The sequence below is a fragment of the Anabrus simplex genome, chromosome X, assembly GCF_040414725.1.
Source record: "Anabrus simplex isolate iqAnaSimp1 chromosome X, ASM4041472v1, whole genome shotgun sequence".
Taxonomy (NCBI): Eukaryota; Metazoa; Arthropoda; class Insecta; order Orthoptera; family Tettigoniidae; genus Anabrus; species Anabrus simplex.
The window spans coordinates 38,562,530-38,578,101 of record NC_090279.1 but is presented as its reverse complement, the minus strand read 5'-3'; the positions used below and the strand labels follow the sequence as shown (position 1 = coordinate 38,578,101).

General features: G+C 39.0%; 1 long non-coding RNA gene across 1 annotated transcript; it reads right to left on the bottom strand.

The window, feature by feature from the left end:
- Positions 1 to 8,148: 8,148 nt before the first annotated feature.
- LOC137503116 (uncharacterized) lies at positions 8,149 to 15,022 on the bottom strand. Its single transcript, XR_011019059.1, has 3 exons — positions 14,949 to 15,022; positions 10,438 to 10,568; positions 8,149 to 8,244 (listed from the first exon to the last, which is right to left on the bottom strand). It is a non-coding gene; the product is annotated as an uncharacterized lncRNA (long non-coding RNA).
- Positions 15,023 to 15,572: the final 550 nt, after the last annotated feature.

The window sequence follows — 15,572 nt, the reverse complement described above, 5'->3', positions numbered from 1 at the left end:
TCTGAATTCCCTGACATTTCCTGGTTTTCCCGCTATTAATCAAATTCTCTGACATTCCCGAGTTGCGGTTTTCCATGCAGGTGGACACCCTGTTAAACCCTTATTTGGGCCGATGGCCTTCGATGTTAGGCCCCTTAAAACAATAAGCAGCATCATACCCATATTTGTATGGCGAGGCCACTCACTTTTTATTTTCGTTGAAGTGAAAAAAGGTTCATGACCGTGTGTTGCTGTGTATGTTTTTACTAGTTGATGTGGTAACCTCCTTTTGTCGAATTAGTCAAGTGGAGACGCTCATTCTTGAAGTTGGCAACAGCTTCAATGTTGAAATCGACTACTGAGGGATGTGTAATGAAGAATCAGTAACGAGAGGAGGGTAGAACAATATTTAAGATCAGAGGAAAAAGGGTTAAATTTTGTGAAAAACACTGTGTATACATTTACCTACACCGTCAACCTTTCTGGTATGAACTAGTTGCCTTTGTAGCGTCAGAACAAATGACACTTGCACTTCTTGTATTGTATCTGTGTGGTATTGAGGGAAAGGGGTGTGGCGGAGGAGAGGAGTTGGGCAGAGCATTGAGCTTATGCGCTGTTGGCTGTAGGCTGAACATTTACAGCGATAATGGCACAAACTTCTTCAGAGTAGCTAAAGAAATCAAGACCTTTCAGTAAAACAACCTCCAGAAAACCAACTCTTCACACAACTGCAGGCATGGGACTAAGTTTCCTGCTTTTTATAACACACGGTCCTCTATGTAACACTTTGACTAGAGTAATCAGGATCATGATATTAATCCCTTAGGCATGAGATCACGGCTGATGATGCACATGCAATGGGCGAAACATGTCCCCTTAAATTAGTATGACAAGATGAAATTCTTAATTTTAAGAACCCAATGTGTATTGAATACGAGGATTTCAATAAACTTTTGTAACCTCGTTGAATTAATGTACATTTCAATATGGACCAGTCATGAGATTTGTAACATATAATTATCTGAGATTGTTGTAAACAACCCACGGAGTGAAATTAAAGTTCACTGTTTGTATCGGAGTTGAACCCTTTACACAAATATTATATTAATGTTGTGCAGGAAACTAACAACTCATATAAAGACTATTAATCCTATCATAGATCAAGAGGCCATCTTCTTGTCAGTGGATGACTGCACAATACTCCAATACTAGCGGACTGGAAACATTAGAAATTCTGTACACCTCACAAATATAATTATGATGGCAGAACACCTTGGACCACTTCATCCTGGCACTCAACACTCTGAGATACAAGTTTAGGATCTCTTCAGAAAGGGGAACAGAAAGAAGCCACACTCATACACATCTCAGGTGTTACATCGTGTTATACGAATTTATGTTTCGCCCATTGCATATGCATCATCAGCCGTGATCTCACGCCTGGGGGAATAAAAATCAGGATCCTGATTACTCTATGCAAAGTGTTACATAGAGGAATAATTAATGAGAAATACACAAATGGTGCCTTTAACCCTGACATGTTGTTGTTTGAGTCATCAGTCCATAGACTGGTTTGATGCAGCTATCCATGCCACCCTATCCTGTGCTAACCTTTTCATTTCTACGTAACTATTGCATCCTACATCTGCTCTAATCTGTTTGTCATATTCATACCTTGGTCTACCCCTACCGTTCTTACCACCTACACTTCCTTCAAAAACCAACTGAACAAGTCCTGGGTGTCTTAAGATGTGTCCTATCATTCTATCTCGTCTTCTCGTCAAATTTAGCCAAATCGATCTCCTCTCACCAATTCGATTCAGTATCTCTCCATTCGTGATTCGAACTATCCATCTCACCTTCAGCATTCTTCTGTAACACCACATTTCAAAAGCTTCTATTCTATTTCTTTCTGAGCTAGTTATCGTCCACGTTTCACTTCCATACAAGGCCACGCTCCACACAAAAGTCTTCAAAAACATCTTTCTAATTCCGATATCAATGTTTGAAGTGAGCAAATTTCTTTTCTTAAGAAAGTTCTTCCTTGCTTGTGCTAGTCTGCATTTTATATCCTCCTTACTTCTGCCATCGTTAGTTATTTTACTACCCAAGTAACAATATTCATCTACTTCCTTTAAGACTTCGTTTCCTAATCTAATATTTCCGACATCACCTGCCTTCGTTCGACTGCACTCCATTACTTTTGTTTTGGACTTATTTATTTTCATCATGTACTCCTTACCCAAGACTTCATCCATACCATTCAGCAACTTATCGAGATCTTCTGCAGTCTCAGATAAAATAACAATATCATCGGCAAATCTCAAGGTTTTGATTTCCTCTCCTTGGACTGTGATTCCCTTTCCAAATTTATCTTTGATTTCCTTTACTGCCTGTTCTATGTAAACATTGAAAAGGAGAGGGGACAAACTGCAGCCTTGCCTCACTCCTTTCTGGATTGCTGCTTCTTTTTCAAAGCCCTCGATTCTTATCACTGCAGACTGATTTTTATACAGGTTGTAGATAATTCTTCGTTCTCGGTATCTGATCCCTATCATCTTCAGAATCATAAATAGCTTGTTCCAATCAACATTATCGAATGCCTTTTCTAGATCTACGAATGCCATGTACATGCGAGCACAGAAATGGTGTCCCGGTATAAACAAAGCATGGTATACCCCCACCTCCACGCTTAACGCATTGCTGCAGGTAGACAGCCCGCTACAAGGCTGTTGTGATTGAAATGGGCACAGTGGTGGATGTATAGCAATACACACACCGTGCCTTCAGCACTACCCGTTCACTCCCTCCCCTCTTTCTCGGTACTGAAGTGGCCTTCGACACTACCCCTTCACTCCCTCGCCACCTATCAGTACTGGAGTGGGGCAGTGTTGATTGTTTACGTCGGGACACCATTTCTGTGCTTGCATGTACGTGGGCTTGTCCTTCTTGATTTGATCCTCTAAGATCAGACGTAAAGTCAGGATTGCTTCACGTGTTCCTACATTTCTTCTGAAGCCAAATTGATCTTCTCCCAACTCAGCAACTTGTTTTTCCATTCTTCTGTAAATAATACGTGTTAAAATTTTGCAGGCATGAGATACTAAACTAATGGTGCGGTAGTTTTCACACCTGTCAGCACCGGCTTTCTTGGGAATAGGTATAACAACATTCTGCCGAAAATCGGATGGGACTTCTCCTGTCTCATACATCCTGCACACTAAATGAAATAACCTTACCATGCTGGTTTCTCCTAAGGCAGTCAGTAATTCAGAGGGAATGTCATCAATTCCAGGTGCCTTGTTCCTATTTAGATCACTCACAGCTCTGTCAAACTCTGACCTCAAAATTGGGTCTCCCATTTCATCAACATCAACAGCCTCTTCATGTTCCAGAACCAAATTATGTACATCGTTACCTTGATACAACTGTTGGATATGCTCCTGCCATCTTTCTGCTTTGTCTTCTTTTCCTAGAAGTGGCTTTCCATCTGAGCTCTTAATATTCATGCACCTAGATTTCCTTTCTCCAAAGGTTTCCTTCATTTTCCTGTATGCAGCATCTACCTTTCCCAGGACCATACATCCTTCGACATCCTTGCACTTCTCCTTCAGCCATTCTTCCTTAGCTACCTTGCACTTTCTATCCACTTCATTCTTTAATTGCCTGTATTCTTTCTGCCCTCTTCATTTCTAGCATTCTTGTATTTTCATCGTTCATCAATCAGGTCAAGTATCTCCTGGGTTATCCACTGATTCTTAGTTGACCTTTTCTTCCTTCCTAACATTTCTTCAGCAGCCCTACTGACTTCATTTTTCATGACTCTCCACTCTTCTTCTATTGTGTTTCCTTCAGCCTTTTAATTTAGTCCTTGTGCAACATGTTCCTTGAAACAATCCCTCACACTCTTTTCTTTCAACTTGTCTAGATCCCATCTTTTTGCATTCTTTCCTTTCTTCAATTTCTTCAACTTCAGATGGCATTTCATGACCAACAAGTTGTGGTCAGAGTCCACGTCTGCTCCTGGGAAAGTTTTGCAATCCGACACCTGGTTTCTGAATCTCTGCCTAATCATAATGAAGTCTATTTGATACCTTCCAGTGTCTCCAGGTCTCGTCCACGTATACAGCCGTCGTTTGTGGTGTTTGAACCAAGTATTGGCAAGGACTAAATTATGATCAGTGCAGAATTCAACCAGCCGACTTCCTCTTTCGTTCCTTTGTCCCAATCCAAATTCTCCTACTGTACTACCTTCTCTTCCTTGGCCTACCACTGAATTCCAGTCTCCCATCACAATTAGATTCTCGTCACCTTTTACATATTGTATTAAATCTTCTATCTCCTCATATATTCTTTCAATTTCTTCATCATCCGCTGAACTACTAGGCATATAGACCTGCACTATTGTGGTTGCATTGGTTTGGTGTCTATCGTGATGACAATAATTCTTTCACTATGCTGGTCGTAGTAGCTTATCCGCTGCCCTATTTTCTTATTCATTATTAAACCAACTCCTGCATTTCCCCTGTTTGATTTCGTGTTGATAATTCGGTAGTCACCTGACCAAAAATCCTGTTCTTCCTGCCAACGTACTTCACTTATACCAACTACATCTAACTTTAGCCTATCCATCTCCTTTTTCAGATTCTCTAACCTACCACAACGATTCAAACTTCTAACATTCCACGCTCCGACTCGCAGAATGTCAGTATCCATCTTCCTGATGATCGCCCCCTCTCGTGTAGTCCCCACCCGGAGATCCGAATGGGGGACTAGTTTACCTCTGGAATATTTTACCCGGGAGGAAGCCATCATCAGTACATCATTCATGCAGAGGGAGCTGCATGTCCTCGGGAGGTAGTTACGGCTGTAGTTTCCCGTTGCTTTCAGCCATGTAGCAGTATCAACACAGCTAAGCCATGTTGAGTATTATTACAAGGCCGTTTCAGTCAATCATCTAGACTGCCGCCCTTGCAACTACCGAAAGGCTGCTACCCCCCTTTCGATGAACCATTCGTTAGTCTGGTCTCTCAACAGATACCCATCCAATATGGTTGCACCTGCGGCTCGGCTTTCTGCTTCATTGGGACACGCAAGCCTCCCCACCGCGGCAAGGTCACATGGTTCGCACCCATTCCTTACAACTAGAACAGACTATGCTGGCCCAAATCTAATAAAAAAATTGTGTGAAATCGAACAAGACCAGACTGCTAGCTAATAAGGCTCTCTACTTAGACATGATACCCGATCTCACCACAACAACATTTCTCTCTGCACTTTATCAACTTAGTTCTCATAGAGGTCAACCCCTAAACATTTACAGCAATAATGGCACAAACTTCAACGGAGCAGCTACAGAAATCAAGGCCTTCCTGCAAAATAACCCTCAGAAAACCAACTCTTTGCACAACTGCAGACATGGGACTGATGTGGCATTTCATCCCTCCTGCAACACCACACTTTGGTGGAATCTAGAAAGTAGCTGTCATGAGTCTGATTTAACGCCCCAGACAAGTGATGGATTCTTATCGCTTCACCAACAAAGAATGTACCATTCTTGAAACATATACATCCTCTCACCAAAGCTAAATGATGAACCTTTTGACACTTCTTACCTAACTACAACCAATTTCCTTATAGGAGAGCCAATTACTACACTCTCTGGTCATGATTATACTTCCTCTCTCATCACAACCTTGCCCACATGGCTATATTTTCAGCAGCTAACCCAGAACTCCTGGATGAGATGGTGAAATGATATCTTAATAAATGGGCAATGAAATACCCCATAGCAACATAGTCATAGTAAAAGAAGATGACACGCATGCTATGAAGTGGACGATGACAGTGATCAAATGTGCAACCTGGTAATGATGAATTATTCATGTAACGAATGTTCAGGTGAGTAATGGTGAACTTACAAGGTCTATTCACAAACACTATCCCTTACGAAGTATGAAACAGAAAGGCAAGATAACTCTTCAATGGCTTATTTATTCATTGCATGTTTAAGTCATATTATTCCGAGATTATCTGTGGAACGCAGAGAGGTGAAAGAAGGTGTCAGCATTAATGGGTCTATCTACGATATCAAAGATAAACTTTAAAACAAAGGTTATATTTCTTTTCAGATCTCAAATTTAACAAAATTCTTCACTAGGTCAAGGAACAAAATATCAGGTACAAAATAGCAAACAGGAATAGAAATCCAAGGTTGGAAATTACAAGTTTTGAGCTTCCAGCTCCAATTTACAAGTTTACAACGTCACTAATGTTGCGTTTGGTTAGATAATGAGAGATATCTCCCAAGACAGAGTTCCAGAGCACCTTGCTCCAAACGTTACACATACGGCCTTCCAAAGGCCCGACTGAAAATTGCACCAATATCAGACAAGAGTTTACATGCTCTTTAAATTCAACCAAGGATGCTGTGCTCCCAATTCATTACAGCCTACTCAAGGAAACATTACACAAAACTATACAATTTCTGGCATCTCTAGGCACAACCTACAATTCCTTTACACAGCGGTATCTAGTACCCATACTTCTGGACCTTCATGGAAGAGAACAACAGGTTATATTACTGGTCCAAACTCAAAATGTATGCAGTCGTAAACTTGCACTCCTTGAAAACCAACTTTTGAAACCCTACTTGGGCTTGTGGCCCGATGATGCAGAGACTAATTCTACACAACTGAGGTGACTCGAAAGAGAAGTTAATGAGTGATTTACAGAAGAAAAAGGTTACAAAATCGTAGTCACCTCAAGATAAACTGAAGGGGAATTCGAGTGGGTAACATACTCTCTATCCCCAATTTACAGTTTAAGTCTGTATGAAATGTTACATTAGCAGAATGAAAGCTTAAATTTTTGAAAACAGATGATTACATAGTTAAACATTAGAAGCTTCCTCTCCTGTGAGTTTAAGGAGATAGCTACAGATATAGAAAACTGGTGGCCATTACCTGGGCTGACATTCTGCCTGCCAAAGAATTAGGCCTCCTGTCTTAACACACACTCTGAAATTTGACGAGAATAAGACAAGGTAACTAGAAAAAGTCGCGGCCTTTATACCCGAGGGGAGGGTTCGAGAAGGCTCTGGGCAAAATCTGACCACACCCTATCATTTTATTTGATACTCAAAAAGTTACAAGAAGCTTATGATTGGCTGAAAAATAAATACAGAAAATTTGTGATTGGCCAGACTTCAAAGCTGGCGAGATGAGAAGGAAGTGTTGCAAAACATTGAAGTATCAAAATAAATGAAAGTAAATTTAGTTGAGGAAACTTATAAACCCAAAACTTCTTTAAATCAGTAATTATTCCACCTTGCACCAGAATACATGACCGTAGCTTTTTGTGGGGACATCTATGGAGAAAAATTCAAACTTTTTGATGTACACCAAAACAAAACAAACAAATCCAGTCAGTTTAGGAAACGTTAAAATAACATACTCAGTTATTCAGTAGTGACATCTTCTGATCAATGTCCCAACTTTATGCATTAGCAGTTTCAAGTTTTGTTCGACAGTTAGTGTTCCCTAAGGCGCTTCTTTTCAATGCGCGGGTTGAGGTGCACCTCCCAGTACAAATATTATAAGTCACAATGGACTAGTACCACCACAGACCACATTAGGGAGAAAAGGAATATTTTTCACTTGCCAAGAGATGGCTACAATGTGTGTAGTATACAAGCGAACAATCACAGTAAACAAGCATGTCACCTGCAACTTGTATCAATAAATTACTGTATTATTTAGAAAACAATAATTAATATAATCAATAACATAACAAAGGTGTTTCATTTGGAAACAACTAGTAAAATATCCTGTAACAGTAACAAAAGAATGTATCTTTCAGCTATTTTTGTTCAAAACTAATTAACGAATTGAAAAGTATTAGTAGGAACGATACCGAGTCCCAAACGACATAGAGTAGAGGTCTTTGGAATAATCCTAACTGCTGCACAATTCATAACGCAAGATAGTGGAAAAACTTGAAAGAAAAGTGAAAACTAGGTATGTAAACAGTCATCTCATAAAAAAGTATATTATCAGTAGGACTATCAATCATGTGCACTAAAAAGATGAATCAAACCCCGGTATCTGTTGAGCCATTTTCTACCCATTTCCATTATCAGATGATGGCTTATCAAATTATGTACATTACCTCAAGAGAGTTTTCCTGCGATGACTCTGGCTCGGTTAACTCTGATTTAACTTCTTCTTTCAGAGCTATCACTTCTGATACATGTTCAAAATTTTCCTGTGGAAAATAAGATATATTAGGTATGCTCATAACACACATCTACAAATACAGTCACTAACAAATGAGCATGTTAATTCATTAATTTCCAGTGTTACAGTTACTTTCAGAATTTCACTAATGTTTAAGGAAGATTTCTACCAGCAGAGGATTGTTATAACCAAAGGCTGTACTGAGAATGGTGTTACTATTCTTGCTCACTCCTTATGTCAGAGGAAGGATGAGACTGAGAACAAAATATAAAATGCGAAACATTATCTAGCCATACCAGAAGATATAATACCAGAGATGGAATTGGGGCTATCTCACACAGAATTTTGGAAGGAAGCAGACATAGGCATAAACACTAAATTGTATGAACTGTTTTCATATGTTCAATCATATCAATCAAATCATAAAAGTTGTCTGAACCAATTAGAAGCGTTACATTTCTAAATGATTTTTTGTTCTCGGCATAGAGTTTGTTTATAGACAGATCAAAATTACTTGAAATAATGGAATCACATTCTCTACTATGGTTTTGCTGAGATCACAGGGGCTACATAAAACATTAATACAGTTCTGTTTCAAACAGCATATTTCAATGCTTCCAAGTGTAAAATAAAAAACATATACATGAAAGCAGACTTATCACAGTCATATAACAGTGAAAGATGTGATGTAGCCCAAGGTCAAAGCAGCTAGAAATGAAATATTTTACTACTATAAGCATGTTATGTAGTGTTCTGTGAGGAGCTGAGGGGATGAGGACACCGTCAGTGGAGAATCAGCAGTGTTTTTTTTTTTTTTTTTTTTGCTAGGGGCTTTACGTCGCACCGACACAGATAGGTCTTATGGCGACGATGGGATAGGAAAGGCCTAGGAGTTGGAAGGAAGCGGCCGTGGCCTTAATTAGGGTACAGCCCCAGCATTTGCCTGGTGTGAAAATGGGAAACCACGGAAAACCATTTTCAGGGCTGCCGATAGTGGGATTCGAACCTACTATCTCCCGGATGCAAGCTCACAGCCGCGCGCCTCTACACGCACGGCCAACTCGCCCGGTCATCAGCAGTGTTGGAGTGTATATCTGCAGTTTCAGAAGATCTTTTATGATCTACTACGAGACATTTAAATTTCACTCTTGGATTCATAAAACCTTGTCAGCATTAAAGGGGGGAGGGACTGTGATTAAAAGCTTATATTCTAATGTAAGTTAAGTAACTAATAAAAGTGAATTAAAGTAACAAGTTCTAGAATATACCAACTTAACACATTCAATACAGAAGAGAACAGTGGCTGAACTAAGGAATGGATGAAAAGGATGCACAAAAAGGACAGGGAATTAATGTGTAAGAGGAAAGAAAAAATTCTGTTTAATGTGCCTTAAGTCCTTAAAGTGTCAGAGCCCACTAAGAAGGGGCACAGAAAAGAAATTATTCTCAGAATTCATACATTCTAGAGCCCTTAGACATGGTTCTCTACTGTGTATATCATAGAATCTGACCTGTATTTGAGGAATAAAATGAGCTAATCACTATTCTGTCTTTCTAGAATAATTCAACATCTGAGCATATTACTCATTTTGGGAGAACGTACATTCAGATTTTGAGCTATTTCATCCCTCGTATGTCATAGGCAAATCTGCTCATTCCTTAAAACACATAATATCTTCCAGCACATTGTGGATGTGAGGGTAAACCAGAATAAACACACCGGTGTTAACATTTCGTTTAGCAGACTGGTGTATCCAGGCTCAAAAACAGTAATGAAAATTTGTGTTTTAACTTCTACACTAATTATGGTAGGAGTAATAATTTTCAACATGTGGTGCTAATGATGGTGCAGTAGTAGGGGGATATAAGTTTTTTTAAAGGTAAGATCAGCCAACCATCATCTATTCTAATCAAAGGGGAAAAATAAGGAAGGTGCAACACCTAAACCAAAGTAATTACAATACTGACAGCAAAAAGTACAGACTAATCCAAGCATAACCTTAAGTTCCTAAGAGTTGGCAGCTTTGTGTAGCGTGTAGTGGTGTATTCCCAGACAAATAAACAAAACAGAGTTGTACTACGCATAGATGCTCATTCAGCAATTGGTGACTGCTGGTGTTAATACTGAGGAAGCACATAGAAAATTATGCCCCTGCGAAACTTATTCAGCTATTAAGGGTTAATTCCTGACCTCTATAAAGTTATCTGGAATGAGACTTACAAGTGATGCAGTTGTTTTTCCTTCAAGCCAGGCTGGTTCCTCTTTGATCTTTGCTTCTAGGTCCATTTTGCACTGCAAACTGAAGTAGTTAGAAGGTACTGGGAAGGTTGATTACTTCCAATGACCTTACACTGAAACATAAGCCAGAAAAATATATTACCTATGTCATTGATATTTATGGGTTTTGTTAACAGACTAAGCAACAAGCTTGTAATTTTACATGACCATCAATATTATGATAATACCAAAAAACCCAAAATTTTACACGACTGTTGATATTGTGATCATACCTATAGGACCTCAAGTTTTCTTTTTTTTTTTTTTGCTAGGGGCTTTACGTCGCACCGACACTGATAGGTCTTATGGCGACGATGGGTTAGGAAAGCCCTAGGAGTTGGAAGGAAGCGGCCGTGGCCTTAATTAAGGTACAGCCCCAGCATTTGCCAGGTGTGAAAATGGGAAACCACGGAAAACCATCTTCAGGGCTGCCGATAGTGGGATTCGAACCTACTATCTCCCGGATGCAAGCTCACAGCCGCGCGCCTCTACGCGCATGGCCAACTCGCCCGGTATAAAGTTTTCTATGACTAATAATTCGATCAAAGCGAAGGACCTACAGTTTTGCATGATTTCTAAAACAGTGATCACTTCCATAATATAATTTAACTTATCTGTCGATATCAAGATCATAGTCATAGGACCCCTAGTATTACATGACACCTTATCCCATATTATTAGCTATACAGTTTTATATGGAACAAACCACAAGATGACTTTTCTTGAAACTTTAGTGACTGTACGGTTTGCATATCACTCTGATCACCTGGTTCCATATACCGGAATCTTCCTACCACTTTTATCCTTTGCAATCAGCTTCAAAACTAACTGAACAAGTTCACAGTTCTTTGAGATATGTTCTATCAAAATTTTCCTTCCCAGGATCAAATTCTCTCAAATCATTCTTCTCTCATTAAGCTTATTCACTATCTCTTTATTTAATACATTTTCTATCAATCTGATCTTCAAGAACGTTTGATAACACGGCATTTCAAAAGCTTCAACTCTGTTTCTCTTGGCACCAGTTATTATCTGTGTTTCACTTCCATACGGTGTCATGCTCCTTACTCAGTGTAAATAATTTTAAAAGTTTTCAATCTGTTGAACCCAAAGAACATGATGGAGAACAGATGGGAATTTAAGCTGGATTCAGTGATGATATTTATCGATATTGAGAAGGCATATGTCAGTGTACCATGGCAAGTGGTCTCAGATGCATTGATAAAAAAGAAGGCAGGGAGAGGTGAAGAACCAATTATAAAAGCCATGAACGAATAGTGAGTAAGTAGTATGAATACTATGAAAGGACAAACAAACTGGTTCAAAGTAGAAACAGGACTTCAAAAAGGATGTGTTTTACCCCCTCCAATCTTCATTACAATTGTGGATGAAATCCATAAGAGTATACTACAAAAATGGGAACCAAGGAGGCAAAGGCCTCACTCTTTGCAGATAAGACAGTAATATGTGGAGAAGATGAAATGGAAGCAGAAGAACAAGATAATGCAAGGAATCAGGAGATGGAGGAACATGGAATGAAAATACGTGTGGCAAAGGGTACGATAATAGTGGTGACAAGAGGTAATAGAGAAGGAAGTGGGAATATTGAAGTAATTGGAAGACCATTAGAAGTTGTGGAAAGCTTCAAGTATTCGGGGAGAATAATTGAAGAAGATGGGTAAATAAAATAAGAAATTGGATAGAGATTTGAACAAGCCAATGAGTTTTAACAATGTGTGAGATGTATAGTCTGTAACTGGGATGTCCAACGGAATGCAAGAAAATTTTGCAACCAATGTATTACACACCAATTTTGACATATGAACCAGGCACATGGACAACAAAAAAGCATAATGAACACAGAATGCAAGAGGCCAAGATGAAATTCCTTAGAGAAATAATAGGGAGGGCATAAAGGGATAAAGTCAGAAACATAGAAATGAGGGAGTGAATTTGATTCCCTGAACTGAAAGGCAAGATAGAGACACATAAGCTGAAATGGTATGGACAAATGATGAAAATGGAAGAGGATAGAGTTCCACAGTAAGTATTTACAGAGAAAGTCATAGGAGAAAGACATCCGGGAATGCCCAGAAAGGGGTGAATGGCTACAGTAAGGAGAGTACAGAGAAGAGTGGAGTAAAGGTAGAAAAAAAAATTGAGGAAGGAAAGGAGTGGTGGAGAGAGTAAAACTGAGGAGGTTCTTGATTCACACTTCTACCCAGAAGACTGGAAATGGAAAACAAAGAAAATTCTCTTGAAATAAAGACAAAAATGTATACAATACTGCTATCAGCTCATTTCATTGAACAATGCCACCGACCTTTACTTATGTGCCTTTTCTATATTTTTCTATGCATGTCTTGTCTAATGACACAACCGAGTGATGTTTACCAGAGTGCCCCTTGTAGGGAGTTCCATGTCAAATGAGTGGTTTAAATGTTTAGCAGTTTTTATTGTTCCCCAGGTGGCACAAAAATTATCTATGTTGAATACCTCGAGTAGTGCCTATAGCAGTGTTCGCTAGTCACTTTGTTATATTTTACTGTAAATGTAAACATACTGCGCTAACAATGAATACAGTACTAAAATTTCTCCTACAGGTAATACAAGCTTTGTTCCTGTAGCTAATTGAGTTGATTCTTATGCTTTGCCAGGGAACAGATTTCTATGTAAACACATATCTATTCACAAAACTATGATCAATTGTATTTTGTATATTTCACCGGAGGGGACAATACTGAAGAGTGCCATGTTTACTTGTTCTGGCCATCACAGGTTATTCTAATAATATGTTACTGAATTTACTTTCAAGCAACTACCTTTTACAGTTTCCACAGCCAGAATTTATTCCTGAAGATTGTTCTTCCATTCCTGCTAGCAGTCTCATGTTGCACTAACAACTCCAAGGGAAAGGGATAAGATAAGGTATACAGCAGCGTTAATTAAGGTTAATTAATGATAAAATGGGGAAACCATGGAAACGTATTTCACGACTGCCGATCCTAGGACTCGACCCCATGCAAACTCACCGTCACTCACCCCTGAAAATCCTTTGCACACCAATAAATCAGAGAGGAAGCCAACTGTTACCTAAATCATCACGAATAAATACCGGATACAGCTGCTGTGGGGTAACGATGTGATACAGAAGAATCTCCATAACAACACTGATATAACAAGATACAGATAACCTAAATGGAAACCTTTCAAGATTTTGAACCCTACCACCATATGTTGTGACATACAAAGTAAAGAACAACTCAACATTCATAGCATCACAATAAAATTGCACACAAAGGTAAATAACAGAGCAAAATAATAATTAAAATTACACCCTACATATCGCAATTTCTTTCTGAAATTACCATCTGCATTTCTTCATCTGCGTTGCTCTCCAGAAAAAATTCCTCATTCCACAAAATTTAGATGTACGATATATTGCCACTACCAGAGTGCGAAATCTGAAAGAAGTGGTGTGGGGGGAGAAGGAACATAGGGCTTAACTACTAATTTTTTCAGGCAGTACCTGGTGGGGAGGGGGGTTACAATTCCCCTGTATTTAAATTACCCTCTCCACCCAGAAAAATGTAAATTTGATATATTTTTCTTTGAATTTTGCTGTTATAACGGGAATGATAAACATTAGAACGTTATTCCAATCAGCTGAGAAGTTTAAGAGAGACTGTCGCTATCTTAGGAAAGGCCAGACGAGGTGCGAGTTTCCATGGTTTATTGCTTTTTTAATGGAACTTTCCTCTACCAGGGCTATGTGTTGACTGAACAAGTTTGTCAGTTTGTACCCTGCTCAAGTGAATATTGGCCTATTGATACCTATAGGAAACACACCCAATCCAAGAAGTACAGGACTGGTGTAAACTCGAGCTACTTATAGCAATGACAAGGGAGGATGGACTTGCCAGCGTGAAACATCAACAATAGGCTGCAGGTGCGGAGTTGTCACTGCTGCGTTGTATAATTGCTCAAGGTCTGGCAGTCATTTGAATTATTTCTGATGTTTTCATGAATATATGCCCAGTGAAAATCATTAATTTCAGTACTGGTAATAAATTATCAGTTCTACATTTGCCTGTTTATTTTATAATGAAAGGAACCCCCGGACAATTTTACTGGGGGGGTGAATCTCTAAGATAAAATCATCGGTGGGGGAGAATCCTTCCCCCCCCCCCACGGATTTCGCACCCTGGCTAATAGCCTACACACAACTTGCAGGCACTTGCAATGCAAAGGCTGGGAGTTTTCTAAAAAGCAAGCTAGTTATATGCGTATTCATTTTTCATGCTTAATTAGAAATAAAATTAAAGAAAATTGATAACATTAAATATTTAAAATATGTAGAATGCTGAAACTGAGAAAGATTAGTATTAACTTCTAATTTTCCCAATTGAAATCTATACATTTAGCAAAATTGAATTACTGAATTTGAACATTACCGACAGTATATGTTAGAGGTTGTGGACACAGTGTAAAATGATAGAAATCACAATTCCTCAATGAAGAAAATCCGCAACTCACTTAATAAGCTTTAGAATTGGCTAATACGTGCCTTATATAACGACATACCAGCCACTTCGAAACAAAACCAGGTATTTGAATGTTGTTTAATCACTTAAAACAAACTCTTGAAGAACAAATTTGATTTGTAACAGTCAGTAAAACAGGCTGAATTTAGGAAAGGATGTATTACTAGTGATAACTGCACAGTATGCGACACTTCTTCTATTGAAATGTGAATGGGCTTGTTATATCACCCAGTTCCAATAATTGTAATAAATCACACTGTAACAAGCATATACACTAGAATACACAACTGTGGGGAGAGTTGTAGTTTAACATTCCCTAATGTCTACAACTGTAGGATGGGACACTTACTGGAAAGAGCACTGGCAACACTGGGTGCAATGTTACGCTATGTCTGGCTCGAAGAGGATCTATAAGAGAGGAGTCTCCACGGGTGAAAAAAAAAAAAAAAAAAAAAACTCGAAAGCAAGTCCATAAGTCTTAACGTACCGTGGACAGCCATGGAAGGAGGGGTCAACTGTTTGAACTTTACGATC